General features: G+C 44.1%; 1 long non-coding RNA gene across 1 annotated transcript; it reads left to right on the top strand.

Annotated features, from left to right (window-relative positions):
- Nucleotides 1–479: 479 nt before the first annotated feature.
- LOC109500157 lies at nucleotides 480–2,632 on the top strand. Its single transcript, XR_002157794.3, has 3 exons — nucleotides 480–702; nucleotides 1,144–1,183; nucleotides 2,372–2,632. It is a non-coding gene; the product is annotated as an uncharacterized LOC109500157 (long non-coding RNA).
- Nucleotides 2,633–17,193: the final 14,561 nt, after the last annotated feature.

The raw sequence follows: 17,193 nt of genomic DNA, 5'->3' as shown, positions 1-17,193 counted from the left end.
ATGTGCCAATAGGATTTGGGACATGATGATTTTGGTTTGGGAAGAGAGGAAGAAGCACAAGAGGAAGCCAGTGTTTCTAATGGGAACTATTATCAGAAACAGCAGATGAGGATCCATTCGGCCAGTTCTGGTTTATTTGGTTGGTTTTTAAGAAGATGCATTTGAGGGGTGCCTGGGTGGCTCAGTCACTTGAGCGTCTGACTCTTGATTTCCGCTCAGGTCATGATCTCTGTCAGTTCGTGGGATCAAGCCCCACGTCTAGTTCCTCTTGCTTGGCATTCTCTCTCCCTCTCTCTTTCTGCCCCTCCCCTGCTCATACTCTCTCAAAATAAGTAAATAAACATTAAAAAAAAAAAAAGAAGATGCATTTGCCTTTAGGCAAGCTTAGTGTGGAGGCAGCAGGGCTTCTAAGGGCTGTGTCCAGAAGGCAGTTGGAAAGATGGTGTGGGAGTTGAGAAAAGAACCCTGGTGGGGTTCTACAAATGAAAATTTGTAGCGGTTAGCTGGGAACAAGAGGAAGTGGGATTAGGAAAGAGCAGGGAAACACAAAGGGCCCTGGGAGGTCGGGAAGGAGGAGGGAAGTTGGAGAAGTAGTTGCAGGCAAGCAGGACACGTGAGGCTCTGAGAAACTAGAACAGGAGAGAGTTTCAAATGGGAGGGAATGGGCAACAGTAGCGGGCCACAGGCATCTCCCCTTGCAAGGTAAAGAATTCGAGTGCTTTTGCTGGGTCCTTGTCATTTCTAATTCTAGTCCTGGCCTCATGATAGTTAAGAACCTTTTCCCACTCACCAGTCTTCTCCCCTGGGGTGCTTATTTTTACTTTTGGAGCCAAGTCAGATCCTGCAAGACACTTTTCCAATACATTTTAACCTTAGTTAATTCTGATTTTCATCTGCCTGTCACAATGAGTGAATTTCCTCTTCCCTCTGATTTGAGTGAATATTTCTCAGTTTGCAGATTTTCTTAAGCAAAGGCAGAACATCTTATATGGCCAAGCAGCAGGGCTGTTAACATTTGGTTGCCTTGTAAGCTTTCTTGTTTGTTTGTTTTTGCTTCTTAAACATTTTCCCTGGATTTCCTGAGAGATGTTAGCGAACACTCTTCAGGATTCCTGTGACCTTTTTCCTTCTTTCTATTCTCAGCTCAATCATGTATTTTCCTAGTTCCTGGTCAAAGTCTGAGGTATGTTATTATGATTTCTTTCCTTTTCTCTCCGATTGTTGGAGTTAATTTTGTGTTATAATGTTAACAGTGGCTAATATACGTAAAATGCTTTACAATTTACAAAGCATGTCACATACATTTTCTTATTGTCACATATATTTTCAATTCTGTGAGACAGTTTGGGTACAATTGTCCTTCTTTTCTTTTTTTAAAAAAAAAATTTTTTTTTTAACGTTTATTTATTTTGGGGACAGAGAGAGACACAGCATGAACGGGGGAGGGGCAGAGAGAGGGGGAGACACAGAATCGGAAACAGGCTCCAGGCTCCGAGCCATCAGCCCAGAGCCTGACGCGGGGCTCGAACTCCCAGACTGCGAGATCGTGACCTGGCTGAAGTCGGACGCTTAACCGACTGCGCCACCCAGGCGCCCCCTTTTTTTTTTTTTTTTAACATTTATTTATTTTTGAGACAGAGAGAGACAGGGCATGAACAGGGGAGGGGCAGAGAGAGAGGGAGACACAGAATCCGAAACAGGCTCCAGGCTCTGAGCTGTCAGCACAGAGCCCGACGTGGGGCTCGAACTCACGGACTGTGAGATCATGACCTGAGCCGAAGTCGGATGCTCAACCGACTGAGCCACCCAGGCGCCCCCTTATTTTCTTAATAAGGCTACTGAAGATTCGGTAGTAGAAGGGGCCTGAGTGACTAAGATCCTTGGCTTCCTTCCTTCCTTCCTTCCTTCCTTCCTTCCTTCCTCTCTCCCTCCCTCCTTCCCTCCCCTCTCTTTCTTTTCCTTCCTTCCTCCCTCCCTGCCTCCTTCTCCCTCCCCCCTCTCTTTCTTTCTTTTCCTTCCTTCCTAAATAATATCACTCCTGTCTTTCCTTTAAAATAAGAAAAAAAGGCAATACACGATCATTTGAAGAAATTTGAAAAATCAAGAAAAAATAAAGGTGGAAATACACATTATTGGCCACTCCACTTTCCAGGAACTGCTACTGTCAGCGCTTTGTGGTATTTCTTTCCGGTCCTATTTCTATGGATTGGTGAAGACCTCATATATTTAAAAACTAACTACATCTTGATGTTTGAGCCTGACTTTTGAGTGTAACATTATATTGTGTGCATTTCCCCATGCCCTTCGACTATTTCAAAATCGATTCTAACATGGGGATATGATAGTAATCTATATAACTCTTCTCTTGCAGGACCTGGAGTTGTTTCCATCTTTTGGCTTGCACAAAAATATTTTTGGTGAACATCTTTTCTACCATACGTGCATATCTGAACTTCTGTGTTCGAAGCATAAGGGTGGCTGTGTGAAAGGGCCTATCATTCAATCACACTCCACAGATGTACCAGCTTTTTTTCCAACAAAAAGCATGTATTTGTGCCTGTCTTACCACACCATTGCCAGCATTGAATATTATAGTTTAAACTAACTGATAATTTTATGGATGAAAAACCAAGTTCTGTTGCTTTGTTTCACATTTCTTTGATAGCTTACGAGACAGCGCTCTCCCCCTTTGTTTCTTGTCCATTTGTATTCCTTCCAGTCCTGTTATTTTTGTGCTCTTTGTTAGGGAGTCTATGGCACTTCCAATTTCGTTATTGATATTTAAGACTTTATGTCAGTTAAATGCCCCCCTAATTCCTGATGCTCCCCAGACACCCCATGCGTTCATGCAGTCTTCCCCCACCATGCAAACCATGCTGAGAAGGGGGATTCCAGCCCACTAGTGGAGGAAGAACTATGAACTGGATCAATTCATACTGGAATGCATGCGATGTCTTGGCAAACCATGCTGAGAAGGGGGATTCCAGCCGACTAGTGGAGGAAGAACTATGAACTGGATCAATTCATACTGGAATGCATGCGATGTCTTGGCTCTCCTTTTCCCATCAGCCCTCCTATGGCCTCCTGCCTGACATATATCATATACAGATACAAATAAGTACAGATATGCTTTAGATACTTGTGGAGTGAGTCCATTCCTGTGGTTCCCAGGGATGAAATGATATTAGGATTAGGATGGAAGGGAGAAACTCTGGTGAGGTGGTTTTCAAGTCAAGATAGTCTTTCTAATTGACTCAGTTGCTCAAAGGTGGGATGAGCTACAACGAGCAGTGGTGAGATGTCCAGGTAGGGACATCCTGGTCTCAGAGGGACTTTGTCATCTCAGGAACTGTCGTAGGTTATCACATTGCCCTAGCGGTTTCCTGTCTGCCCATGAATGTGGCTTCAGACATTACCCAAAATTTTCTCTTGGTACCATTGTCCTAAGTCAGAAAAGGCACACACATTTCTTTCCATGTGCCAGTCCCTATGGGCTGGTAGCGGCTGCCCAGAGGGCTAGTTGAATAGTATTATACTGCTGTCTCTGGGTTCGGCAGGGCAGGATACTGTGACGAGCAGTATCATGTCTTCCACAGGTGCTGGAACAGAGCAGGTCAGTGTCTGCATCATCCTTGTCTTAGGGAATCGATCCACCCCTGTCTCCTGCTCTCATTCATCTTGATGTTCCTGTAGATTTCCCATCATGAATCAAGTTCGTATTCTTCCCTCACCTGTTATATTTGGTAGTTGAAAATCACTCTCGTTTTCTCGGTTCCTGACCAGCTCTAGTTCCTGGGAGCCCCATCTGGGAAGAACTTACACAGGATTGGGTTTTGGACATGGATTCCTTTTTTTTTCCCCTTCTTTTAAAAAATTTATTTATCTAAATTCAAGTTAATTAACATACAGTGTAGTATTGGTTTCAGGAGTAGGACCCAGTTATTCATCACTTCCATATAACACCCAGTGCTCGTCCCAGCAAGTGTCCTCCTTAATGCCCATCACCCATTTGGGCCATCCCCCTACCCACCTTCCCTCCAGCAACACTCAGTTTGTTCTCAGTATTTAAGAATCTCTTGGGGTGCCTGGGTGGCTCATTTGGTTAAGTGTCCGACTTCGGCTCTGGTTAAGTGTCTGACTTCGGCTCAGGTCATGATCTCACAGTCTGTGAGTTCGAGCCCCGCATTGGACTCTGTGCTGACAGCTCAGAGCCTGGAGCCTGCTTCAAGATTCTGTGTGTCTCTCTCTTCCCTTCCCCTGCTTGTGCTCTGTCTCTCTGTCTCCCTCAAAAATAAATAAACTTTAAAAAATTTAAAAGAAAGAATCCCTTATGGTTTGCCTCCCTCTCTCTTTTTTTAATGTTTATTTATTTATTTTGAGAGAGAGAGAGAGAGAGCACAAGCAGGGGAGGGTCAGAGAGAGAGAGAGAGAGAGAGAGAGAGAATCCCAAGCAGGCTCCATGCTCAGCATGGAGCCCAATGTGGAGCTCAAACTCAAGACCGTGATTTCATGACCTGAGCATGACAAGAGTTGGCCGCTTAACTGAATGAGCCACCCAGGTGCCCCAGCTCCCTCTCTATTTTTATCTTATTTTTCCTTCTCTTTCCCTATGTCCATCTGTTTTATTTCTTAAATTTGTGGATTTCTTTTTAAAACAAAACAGCTTTATTGAGATATAACTGTCATATCATAAAACTCATTATTTAAACCATACAATTCAATGGTGTCAAAATATATTGACCATAATCAATTTTGTAACATTTCTGTCACTCCAAAAAGAAGCCATTTACCCATCAGCAGTCACCCCTCCCTTCTCAAACCATCCCCCTCCCTAGCCCCAGGAACACAAATCTGTTTTCTGTTTCTATAGATTTGTCTATTTGCGGTGTTTCGTATAAATGGGATTATACAATATGTACTTGTGACTAGCTTCTTTCTCAAGGTTTATCCGTGCCGTGTTGTAGCATATATCCTTATTATGACTGAATAATATTCCACAGTATGGATATACCACATTTTATTTATCTGTTCATCAGTGGGTGGTGGACATTTGGGTTGTTTATACTTTTTGGCTTTTAAGGATAATGCTGTTATGAACATTCCTTACAAGTTTTTGTACAGGAATATGTTTTCATTTCTCCTGGGCAGATAATCCTGTGTTTAACCTTGGGCAGAGCTACCAGCCTGTTATCCTAAGTTGCTGTATCATTTAACATTTCCATCAGCATTTTGTGAGCATTCCATTTTCTACATATCCTCTCCAACACTTCTTATTGTCTTTTTGATTATAGCTATCCTAGTAGGTATAAAGTAGTATCTCATTGTGGTTTTGATTTGCATTTCCATGATGACTAGTGACGTTGAGCATCCTTTCATGATCTTATTGGTCATTTGTATATCTATTTTTTAAGTTTGTTTATGTATTTTGAGAGAAAGAGAGAGAGAGCATGTACACATGAGAGAGGGGCAAAGAGAGAGTGAGAATCCTAAGCAGTCTCTGCACTGTCAGCACAGAACCTGACTTGGGGCTTGATCTCACGAATCATGAGATAATAACCTGAGTCAAGATTAAGAGTTGGACGCTTCACTGACTGAGCCACCCAGCTACCGCTATGTCTTTTTTTGAAGAAATGTCTACTAAGATTCTTTGCCCCATTTTTAATTGAGTCATTTGCTTTTTTATTGTTGCATTATAAGTGTTCTTCATATATATCTTGGATATAAATCTCATCAGATGTGTGATTTGCAAAAATTTACTCCCATTCTGTGAGCTATCTTTTAATTTTAATTTCTTTGAAATACAAAAAGGTTTATTTTTGATGATGTCCAATTTACATATTTTTTTCTTTGTTTCTTTTGGTGCCATCCCTAAGAAACCATTGCCTAGTTCAATGTCATGAAGATTCATGATTGTGTTTTTGTCTAAGAGTTTAGTAATTTTAGCTCTTACATTTGAGCTAATTTTTGCATATGGTGTGACGCAGGATTCCAGATTCATACTTTGCATGAGTATAAACAGTTATCCCAGCATCGTTTGGTAAAAAGACTATTATTTCCCCATTGAATTGTCTCAGAACCCTTGTTGAAAATCAATTGACTGTATATATGAGGGTTTATTTCTGAACCCACAATTTGATTCCATTGGTCTAGATGTCAGACATGGGTGACATTTAAATTTCCTCCCACACTCTAGGATTTTTGAATTTTCTGCACAGACTCCTACCAGATAATGTTAGAAAATTTGCTCTTCAATCTGTCTACAACATTTAATCCACCTCATTTTGATGGAATTCACAGTGGGGAGACTGATGCTTACCTGATAAAGCTTTGAAATGCCTTTGTCTACAAGTATCAGAACTTCTGACTCAAGGTGACTTAAGAAATATGAATGATTCCTTGTTTCTTACAATAAGGAATCCAGAGGCTGGTGGCTCTAGAGTTGGTTCACCTAGTAGCTCAGTGTTGATAGCTTGTGGTCTGTATTTCTGCAGTTCTCCTATTCTTTTTGTCATACAAGTGGGTGGCTGCATGTCTAAGCATCAGGGCCTCATATAATTGTACCCAAGACAGGAAGGAATGGTATTCTTTTGAAGATTCTTCTGTTCTATTAAGGAGGAAAATCTTCCAAGAGGTCAGCCTTCCACCCTATGTGATCAAGATCGGTTCACACAGTTAGCCCTAACCACAGAAATGTTGGGCAAGTGAATATAAGCATTCCTAACTCTTAGAAATTAATCAAAGATGGCAAGGGGAAAATGGCAGGAGTTGAAGTCTTGGCAGGAGTTGAAGGGGTTGGGGTGTGTGTGTGTGTGTGTGTGTGTGTTGCAGGGCAGGATAGGAGAGATTCCCTGGGGTTGAGAACTGGAACCAGCAGATCTCGCTTGAGTCAATGATACACATTTGGGATGGAAAGGCCTGGAAATATATGGGGAAGAGGTTGTACAAAGTGAGAAGGCATGCAAGAACACTCAGAAAGAACGCCAAATCTGGGAAGTCCATGGGCAGGGATTGAAGTGGTAGAATAGAGTCAGGACTAAAATTTGAGCAAAAGCTGGTGAGACTCAGCTTGAGAAGTTCCTTAGAATCCCACCTGGTGGGGGGCGCCTGGGTGGCTCAGTCAGTTGAGTGTCCGACTTGGGCTCAGGTCACGATCTCATGGCTCATGAGTTTGAGCTCTGAGTCAGGCTCTGAGCTGACAGCTCAGAGCCTGGAGCCTGCTTCAGATTCTGTGTCTCCCTCTCTCTGTACTCCTCCCTTGCTCATGCTCTGTCTCTCTCTGTCTCAAAAATAAACATTCAAAAAAATTTTTTTTTAAATAAATAAAGGGGCGCCTGGGTGGCTCAGTCGGTTAAGCGGCCGACTTCGGCTCAGGTCATGATCTCGAGGTCTGTGAGTTCGAGCCCCGTGTTGGGCTCTGTGCTGACAGCTCAGAGCCCGGAGCCTGTTTCAGATTCTGTGTCTCCCTCTCTCTGATCCTCCCCTGTTCATGCTCTGTCTCTCTCTGTCTCAAAAATAAATAAACGTTAAAAAATTAAAAAAAAATAAACAAATAAAAAGAATCCTACCTGGACAACTGCAGGATTTCATGAGCTGGCAGACACAGGATGTAAGTGGTTGAGCCTGGCTGGAAGACCCAGGAACAAGGTCACCATTTGTGCTCAGCACTGTGTCAGGCAACACAAAGATGTCTAAGGCTGTCTCCTGCCTTCAGGAACTTTTAATCTTATCATCTGTCTAGGAAACACGGCTGCCAGCTGGGTGGAAAAAAAGAGGCCATTCCTGTCTTACACAGGCTGGTTCTCAGGGCAGTATGAGCTCATGTCCTGCATCAGAGTTGTGGGCCAGGGAAGTTCAGCTCCTCTAGTAGCAGCTCTTAGCCCCAGGGACACTGTTTTTTGAGATAATGCCCATCACTAACTTTTATTGAGCACTTACTGTTTGTATAATTTAATAGTTTTTTTTTCTTTTTTCTTAATATTTATTTATTTATTTAGAGAGATGAAGTGAGAGAGAGACAGATTGGGAGAGGCAGAGAGAGGGAGAAAATCTCAAGAAGGCTCCGTGCTGTCAGCACAGTCCCAACGAGGGGCTTGATCTCATGAACCATGAGATCATGATGTGAGCCAAAATCAAGAGTCGGACGCCCAATTGACTGAGCCACCCAGGTGCCTCTAGTTTTTTTTCTGTGTTATTAAACCTTCTGATAACTCAAAGGAGCAGATACTTTTATGATTATTCCCATTTTATACCTGGGAAAGCTGAGTCACTAAGAGGTTCAATCAACTTTCTCAAGGTCTTACACAGGGCCAGATATTCAATCTCAGGCAGTCTGATGCCAATGCTAAGGGCAGGGCAGCACTGCTTCTCAGGACTCAACACGTTTCTGTGGAAGAGATTCTTGTGTATCTAAGTGGGATGCACTGATGCTGGTCCTATGCTGCGTGGCCTCTGCCTCTCTGCACCTCAGTTTCCATATTTGTGAAATGAGATGGTCACCTGGTATTCACTAGCTCCCTTCGGGCCTGAAAGTCCGTGAACAGTCCTATAGAAGGCACAGCAGCCATGGCTGATGCTTGGAAGAAGTTAAACTACTTTGGGCTCTTAAATCTTAGCTGCACTGAATCCTCACAGTCACAGTGATAAAGAGCATCCAATAAAACCCCTGAACATCTCAAATGCTGTTGACAGGAGGAAGGAGGATTCCCCGTGGGAGGACCATGTGCAGGGGAAGAATGTGATGGAGTTGAAACCAATATGTGTCTCTCATGATTCCTTTTCCTTAGGAAGAGGCAGGGATTGTGAACAGGGTGGTTCATTATAACTGTATTCACCGCATTGATTTCCAATGCTTTGATGAGGAAAATTTCCGACAGGAGATGCAAGTTACCTTTGGCATTCTCGGACCAGAGCAGCCAGTGTGTTGGTTTCTTCTCATATAAAGAGGTGTCTTTGATTTTTGGAGTGGCAAAGAAGGGCTCCATATAGTGGGAAGTTGCGGCCCGGGGGTCTTGGTCTTGGGAATCTCTGCTGGTGAGGATCTCAGCTTCCCAATCTATGGTCACAAAAGTCTCCTGCTAGCAACATGCTGCTGTGAGTCAGACAGCTGGCTCCACCACTAACTTTGAACAAGACACTTAACCACTGTAGACTAGGTTTCTTCGTCTGTGAAATAGAGATAATAGTGGTACTTATAGAATTGCTGTGAAGAGCAAATGAGTTACTCTATGTAAAGCAACTGGTTTGTGGTAAAGGACTATAGAATATTGGCTCCAAACATGTTTCCTTGCCAGCCTGGACGCTTCCTGAGGGCAGGGGTCTTGACTACCTGGTGTTACACCATGCCTATGGTGCTGGCCACAGTGTCTGGTTTGTAATAGAGCCTCACATATATTTGTTGACTAAATGTTGAATGCATGAGAGTGTTTTTCTTTAAATGTTTATTTTTGAGAGAGAGAGAGAGAGAGAGAGAGAGAGCGCTAACAGGGGAGGGGCAGAGAAAGAAGGGGACAGAGGATCCGAAGCAGGGGTTCTGGGCTGATAGCAGAGAGTCTGATGTGGGGCTCAAACCCCCAAACTGCAAGATCATGACATCAAGTGCCCCAAGAGTATTTTGCAAACTAGTAAGTGCAACTCAGGAGGGTGGCAGAATTATTATCTATTACTAGTTGTCAACCCTGGTTTCTCTCGGGATTATCAGGTAGCTCAGAAACTGAGAGATACAAGACATTTTGAGTCCGGTTCATTGGTCTGATGTCTCCTGTTAACCCCTTCCAGGGTCTTGGGAACCAGGCAGTGCCATTGGACAGGGTCTTGAAGACATAGGTCAGTTGAGAAGGAGGAGGCAGTGACTCTCAGTAGTGTAGACTCATGCCATACCTTTGGCCAGAAAACTCCTCTGTTAGCCCAAGCAGGCATCTCCCCATTTGTCAAGTGGTTGTCACGTGGTATAAAGGACTTTTGCATGCCATGCCTCATACTTGCTCATGGAGGTAGAAAGGCAAGGGTGAGGGAACCAAAGCTTGGGGAAACCAAGAGGCTGGCTGAAGGCCCAAAGCTGAGACTCAAACCCAGGGCTCCGGACACCAATCCCTCCCGATCAGCACACTGGTGTTGCTTGCGGATGAGGGGCCGGCTACAGCTCTGCCCCCCCACAGGATGCATGCATGTTCTCAGACAAGTGACTTTTCTTTTTCTAAAATGGAACAGCAGTAAAACCTACCTCTCAGGATTGTCAACAAGAAATATATGAGGTCGTGTGAGAAAAGAGCTGAAGTCAGAACCTGCCATGAAGAAAAGTTTTCATCATCTTGTAGCCTGTTGAGCAGCATGTTATGTGTTAATGGTATGCAGAGACAGATGTTGCACACGGGGAGGGGTAGGGGACCCATGCCTTCCCTTAGCAAGTATTTGCTAAGGGCCTACTATGTACTAGGCATGATGCCAGGCATGGGATATCCACAGAGACAAAAGAATGCCTGCCCTTCCTTGATACATACGTAAAAGGATCCCTCTTTTATACATATAAAAGATAGTATTCAGAATGCATATACGTGGGCTCCTGGGTGGCTCAGTCAGCTAAGTGTCCAACTCTTGATTTCAGCTCAGGTCATGATCTCATGGTCCATGGGTTTGAGCCCCACATTGGGCTCTGTGCTGACAGCTCAGAGCCTGCTTGGGATTCTCTCTCTTTCTCTGCCCCTTCCTGCTCACACAGTCTCTCTCAAAATAAGCAAATAAACATTAAAAAAAAGAATGGATACACAATTCTGAGGAAGTGATGTCTTAGCTAACATCTGAAGCATGCAGCAGAGCACAGAGGGTTCGGAGCCTCATTTGGGCATTATTAGGCCTGAGATGTCTTGAAAGGTGTGCGTGGTGAACCAAACAGGTGGCTGGCTCTGTGATTACAAAACTCAGCAGAGAGGCACTAGTGAGGATGGAAACGTGGGGCCTGTCATCACACAGGCAGGATTTGACCCACGTGAAATGAGTTCACCCAAGGAGTAAGTTCTCATATTTGGAAAACAGCTGAAGGCAGGCTGTAAGGAACATAAGCCAGAAAGTGAAGAGGCCGTTGGAATCCAGTGAGTTAAGGAAGGATGTGGAAAGGCATATTCTGCCAGCTGGGGTTCATCATGAGGAGACACTAGGTGAGGCTAGCAGTGCAGAATGCACCCAAGATTTCTGTGTTGCCCCAGCAACAGCATCTGAGGCTTTCCAGCACCAGGAAGGGTTGTCGGTGGCCAAGGAGTCAGCACCAGAGCAGATGACAGTGTGAAAGCCTAGTGCTCTCGTGTGTATATGTGTGTGTGCGTGTGTGTGTGTGCACGTGTGCCTGCACAGCTCATCTATTTAAAACAAACAAGTTTTTAAAAGCTCACTTTGAACCTTCTGATGTCTAAGTGGTGTGTGCTATGTGTGAATGCTTGAAAGCGCGAAGTGCCCTTAATTTGAAAATGTTAATAACTCCTGCAGGTGCTGTTTCGGTTAAATACATTTTTCCTCCTTGGTGCAAAGTGTTTAAATTTTTGGAAGTCTCTTGTGCCTGTTTCAAATGTTTGTTTTTAGGTCACTGCCAGAGTTATTTGGCTTAACGACAAAATGTATTTGCAAAGCAGTTCCTGAAGGGCGATGGTTTTTATTGGCATTAGGCAAGATTTCTAGGTGGCCTTTCTTTGACTCTGTGATCTCTCATGATCTAAGCACCTATATGTGGGGAAGGAAAAGTTCTAGAAGAGCTAGAAGGAAAAGGCTCAGGTGGGACGGTCTGGGATACAGAGATAAAGGGGCTTCAGCATAGGAGAGAAAGAACAGAGAAGGACACAGATCAATCACATATGCCTAGAAGAGGTGTGGTAGGTGCCACAGTGGGTAGGTAAGAAACAGGATGCTTTCAGCTACAAATAACTAAGAGTGGAATAAACCAGAAGCTTAATTTAACAAGAAGGCTGGAGGAAGGCCATCATAGCACATTATTCCTATCCAGTTCATCCAGGCTTGTGGTTTATTCCATTTTCCTGCTCTGCCAATCTGCTTGTGTTTGTGATGCCTCATGGCCTCAATATGGCTACTGTATCACATGCCTGTAAGGTAGCATCTTGAGCATGTAGGAAGGGAGAAGGATTTTTCCTTAGAGAGCTTTCCTTCCCCCTTTCTCCTACTCTCAAAAGATAGCCCAGTCTTTGAGGTCCAGATCAAATGCCTCCCACTCAGCTATCCCATGAATATAGCCCACCTTTCTCTCAATTTTGGCAGTGTTTGGTTTGCTCTGCCTTGCCTCAGCATGGATATAGTGTTTTACATTATAATTACGTGTGCTTGCAAGGAGATCTTGTTAGTCCCCTTTGAAGACTCCTGACAAACGGTCGGGAACATAACGGTATTTTCCTCTGGTGAATAAGAATCTCAGTGTGACACTGAGCCATTGTTCTGGAAGCCCATTCCTATGGTCTGGGCCCAGGGATGTGGAGGATCACAGATGAGAAAACATTACTGCTGGAATCTTGAGACCGCTTGGATAAGAGCAACCTCTCCTTTCATCCACAAGGAGATTGATAATGAGGTTCAGAAGGCTTAGGAGGCTTTCCCAAAGATACCCAGCTGAACTGCGATCTAGGCCACAGCATATCTTGTATATTTTGATTTTAAAAAGTGCCAAAGATTTTCCTACGATTGGCCTGGTTTTCCCAAATAAAACCTGGTGGGAAGAGTTACTAATGAAGTATTCTGATTAGTTGGAGAGTGACTGGTAATGTGTTATCGTTCCTAGGTGTTTATGTGATTATGAGCTTTGTTTCATGGTGTAATTTCCTCAAGACCTTCATTACCACTTTCTCCTCTTGCCATCTTGCTGAGTATGTAGTATGTGCTAAATAAAGAACTATTGGATTAAATTTTACCCACACCCATGTGCACTTCTCCTCCTCCATATTCCTTACTGATGGACTGTAGTGACACGCTTCAATTAAGAGATTGGGATTAAAAATGGAGCCCTGATGAGCAACCATGGTAATATATAATGGAGGGGATAATTTACTACCTTCCAGCCCCCAAAGTTTAATGGGTAATACCATAAATACCATTCCTGTAATACCATTTAGTGACACTGGATACCCACCATGGGGGAAGGCCAGCTCCCTGCAGGAAATATAAAAAAAGATAACAACATTCAACCTTCTAGGATTCTCATTGGCTGAGGTCCAAAGAAGGCTATTTCTCCTTAAAGAGAAAGGAGGCCTAATGGCTTCCTCACTAGGTACTTTTGGTCCAGAATTTACTCTTTCTGCAAAGTCTGGCTTTAAATGCACAATTGGCACCAAATTATTCTTCCCATTGTACTTGTTCTATTTTCTTCTTTCTTTATCCATTGGTGTATAATCTTTATTTTATTTGAGAGAGAAAGAGAGAGAGAGACAGACAGACAGACAGACAGACATACAGAGAGTTGGGGAGGGGGATAGATGGAGAGGGGAGAGAGAGAGAATCTTAAGTAGCCTCCAGACTCAGGGTGGAGCTCAACAGGGAGCTTGATCCCATGACCCTGAGATCATGACCTGAGCCAAAATCAAGAATTGGATGATGCTTAACTGACTGAGCCACCCAGGCACCTCTTTTGGTGTATCATTATTATCCATATATTTGCCCATCCACCCATTCACCCATTCACCCATCCATCCACATTCACCCATCCATCCATCATCCATCCATCCATCCATCTATCCATCCATCCATCCACCAACCCATCTATCCATCCAGCCAACTAGCTTTGAGTACTGTTTTTGTACCAGGCATTGTTTAAAGATAAGACTCTACACAATCTGGCTCTTCCTTGTCTCATCTCCTACCACCTTCTCCTTTACTCTGCTGAGTATTATAGCAGCTGTCTTGTTATTCCTTAAACAAGTCAAGCTTGGCCTGCTCCTGTCTAAGTACTCTTCTACCAGATTCTTGCAAGGTTTATTATTTTATTTCATTCAGGCTTTTGTTCAAATGTCCCCAATAATACCCCTACCTCCCATTGTAGTTATTCCATTTTCCTGCTTTGTTTTTCTTTGGGCCACTCACTTACCACTTGAAATTGTAGGATTTACTTGCTTATCTTCTATCTCCACCCCTAAAATGCAAGATCCCCAAGGACAACAATTTTCTCTATCTTTGGTGCTATATTCCTAGTACCTTAAAGAGGGTCTGGCACACATTATGTGCTCAAGAAATATTTGTTGAATGACTGGATTACTATGGCCTTAATTTTGCCCTTGACCAATATACAGTATATCTGGGGAGACAGAAAAGATATCTAAGGACATTAAAATAAAAGGAATAAAAGGTTGCCTATGGTAAAAACCAGATAAATCATTTCCGATGATCAGCAGACAGGATGATAGTGTTTGCTTGGAGGGAGGGCATCTTGGAAGGCTGGGGGCATTTAGACAAGGGTGGTATAGCCCACACTATGGCTGCCCCACCCATATCTTCTTGACTTTCTTCCTGATTCACCTTCATCTATGATAGTAACCATGCATACTCATGAGCTCAGGTCCGTAGTTCTCTGGCCTTTTTTTTCTGGTAACAGGAGCTTGCTCAGCTTGGGTGCAGGCTGACCCAGAGGCACTACACATGAAATCCCCTGGGAATAAGTGAATAAATACTGCTTCTCTGTTCAGCATTGGGACAACGTGGAGCCATGTGTTCTACAGTCCCCTCTCCTGGTGGGAGTAAGCAGTAACCCCCTCATTAGCACCCCCCATTTGCTTTCCCCCTTTCCTGTCTCACTTCCCATCCACCTAACTTGGTTGTCCTGGAATAAACCACCAGCACCAAAAATCTTGCCTCAGAGTCTGCTTTCAGGAAACTCAAACCAAGAAGGGGGTTGGGTAGAGGCATTTCAGATATAATAGAAAAAGTCAGTAACCCAGATTTTTCTGTGGCTCTGACTTCCCAGCAATTGAGGGACCTCCATCAAACCTCCTGCAGGCACCACTGCCCACTTGCTCAAGAGAGAAGGGAGCTCTTGATTCCTGGTGGCAAGGAAGTAGCACAATGTAGGGAAAAGACAAAGGTCCAGGCAGCAAGAGTTTGCCACTAATATGCTGTGTGGCCTTGAGCAAGTCCCTTTCCCTCTCTGGACTTCAGTCTTGCCCCTTGCCCCATGATGTGGATAGACTGCCTAACCTCTAAGCTTTCTTCTTGATCTGGGGCTCCATGACAGCCTCCTGTTTTGCTTTTCTTTCTTTTCTTCTTTCTTTCTTTCTTTCTTTCTTTCTTTCTTTCTTTCTTTCTTTCTTTCTCTTTCCTTTCCTTCTTTCCTTCTTTCCCTCTCACGCTGGTTCCAATCATCTGCATTTTCCTATCTCTCTCTCAAGGTCCAGTTTTGGCTGGGGGTGGGGGAGCTGGCTGGTAAAATACCCAGCTTTAGTTGTCCCTGGTAAAGATAGGTGAGGCTTAATCCATGCAGCGTTCTTTGGGATCCTGGAGAAGACCGTTTTCTCTCTGCTTGAGGTGTCATTATTGTTAATAATGATGACATCAATCTACCTCATCAGGACCCGCAAGTGCTTAACTAAGAAAAATGCTTTTGTCGCTGTTAGTAAATAGAAAGCGTGCCTACTCAATCAGAATGCCACCCCCAGACGGGTGAGTCTGCTCCCTTCCCTGTGCCCTGACTGCTCGTTTGCAATCCTGCCCTTCTTCAAACGACAGCGTTTATTTTTTATTGATGTTTCAGCATTTTGACAAATACATTTTTCCATGAAGAGAAACATAATTAACTGAAGTCATTTATATTAATCACAAGGGGGGAAAATCATGCAAAACAGGGGTAATTTTGTATTGAACAAGGCACGTTATCTAATGAATATAGATGATGCTGATTTATGTGTTTATCCAAAAAGCATCAGTAGGGAAAAAATGCCAGCCCCAAGCCCCACCATATCCGTCCCCCCCCCAAAAAGCTGAAAAACAAAATCCCTCAAGTTCTATTAAATGATGCTTCCTGGTTTGGTGGCATCCTGCCCACAGATTGAAAAATAAAATGACTTTTCAAATGTTTACAGAGCTTGAACAGCAAGAGAAATTCTCTCCCAGCGTGGGTGTCCTCTGCCTGAATCCCAGGGAAGCTGTAATTATTTATTCCAACCAACATTGGGTGATGTGGCTGGGTCTATGCAGGCGGGATGGTGTGGACCACTTCCTACTGAAGCTTTGGGACAGGTCCGAGGGCTACCATTGCAGGCTGGGGTCCATGGGGACCTGGCCACCAGAGCTCAGATTCCCCAGCTGCATGGATTAATCCAGGTGGATCCATTCATTGGGCAAGTTGCAGTTGTAATAATTTGTTCTTGTGAAAAAGAGTGGCAACGCCTCCTGTTTCCAGCCTCGCCTCCCCACACGTGTGAATACAGCAGCTGGCTGGGGCTCAAAGTACAAGGAAGAAAGGGGAGTGGGAGGAGATAAGGACGCACCACAGGAGTGTCACCACATCACACAGGGTTCAAGCCAGAAGCCCAGACTATAACAGCATGGAACCCACTTCCTTTTCCCCATCGAGTAAACTGAAACCCAGAGAATAACAACAGTTGGCATCTACCAAGCTCTGCCCATGTGTCAGGCATTGTTTTAAGTGGTGTGTGTGTGTGTGTGTGTGTGTGTGTGTGTGTGTGTTTTAATCCTCACAATAATTTTGTGGCATAGGTGCTGTCATTGTCACCATTTTACAGATGAGGAAACTAAGGCTCAGAGAAAGGAAGCTGCTTCTGCAGGAGCCCACAGCGAGTGATTGACTGAACAAGACCCCAGATTTTCTGACCCCCACTCCCCATCCCAGAGGCAGGGAGCAGCTTATCCTGTAAGGTGTGTGTGTGTGTGTGTGTGTGTGTGTGTGTGTATGTGTGTGTGAATTCCCCACAGGGAGCTTTTGAGCAAGACTTTGGAAACTTTTAGAGCTTGGTTCTGTCTCTTCTTGTTTTATGCAGGCTGTTCCCTTTGCTGTCACTATCCATAAACATCCCTACACCATCTCTGAGGACTGCAAGCTTGCCTCAGGGACACAGAGGTGACAGATTAATGAGCTATGAGATGGTACTGGGGGGTGAGGATCTGGGCTGGGATCACTGGGTGGAGGCAGCGAATGCGCGAAGGCAGAGGCGCAAATGCTGAGGGCTCCTGGAAGAGCAGAGATGGACCAGCCCCGGAGCT

This window comes from Felis catus, chromosome B2 (genome assembly GCF_018350175.1).
Source record: "Felis catus isolate Fca126 chromosome B2, F.catus_Fca126_mat1.0, whole genome shotgun sequence".
In the NCBI taxonomy this organism is placed as follows: domain Eukaryota; kingdom Metazoa; phylum Chordata; class Mammalia; order Carnivora; family Felidae; genus Felis; species Felis catus.
Note: the sequence above shows the minus strand (reverse complement) of the source record. Positions and strands in the feature narration are given on the sequence as shown.